The sequence below is a fragment of the Pteropus medius genome, unplaced genomic scaffold, assembly GCF_902729225.1.
Source record: "Pteropus medius unplaced genomic scaffold, Ma_sr-lr_union100, whole genome shotgun sequence".
Taxonomy (NCBI): domain Eukaryota; kingdom Metazoa; phylum Chordata; class Mammalia; order Chiroptera; family Pteropodidae; genus Pteropus; species Pteropus medius.
In genome coordinates this window covers 32,707,209-32,707,804 of record NW_024355205.1, presented here as the reverse complement: position 1 = coordinate 32,707,804, position 596 = coordinate 32,707,209, and positions in this window count along the sequence as shown.

Genomic DNA, 596 nt, shown 5'->3' with positions numbered 1-596 from the left:
GACAAGCTTGCGATCGGGCTGGCGTTTAGACTGCATCGCCGCATGGGTTTGCTCGAGCGTGTGCGCTGAAACTTCCTGTGTCCAGAGTGCTGGGAAGAAGGCACAGCAAAATAAAGTGATTAATTAGCAAAGGAGAGTCTTACTTGATCTTAGAATGTTAGCAGGAACGATGTTTTATTCGTTAGCAGGTAGAACCAACTGGCAGGAACAAAGGAAGATGCGCGCCCAGAACGGCTTGCCCACGTGCAAAAGTCTCCCAGTTTTTAGCATCTCCAAACAGGCGTCTCTCCTCCCTAAAGCAGAGGAGAAGCTATGTGATGTCCTGTAGCCAGGCCCGCGAGAAGACGCTCGCCCTGGATCCTCCATCCGCTGCACATTCGTCATCGTAACGCACTCAGGGTTTGGTTACGAGGGTGCTGGGCTGAGTTTTACCTACAAGTGTGGATTAGCCTATCGATTCAAATTGATCTAGAGAAAGGCAGGGCAGCGAACTTTCACAGATGCAAACAACAAGTCCATAGTTGCAAAATAGCCACTGCTCCCACCCAAAATACCAAATCTCTTTTCTTTCTTTTCTTTTGGCTTCCTAATGCATG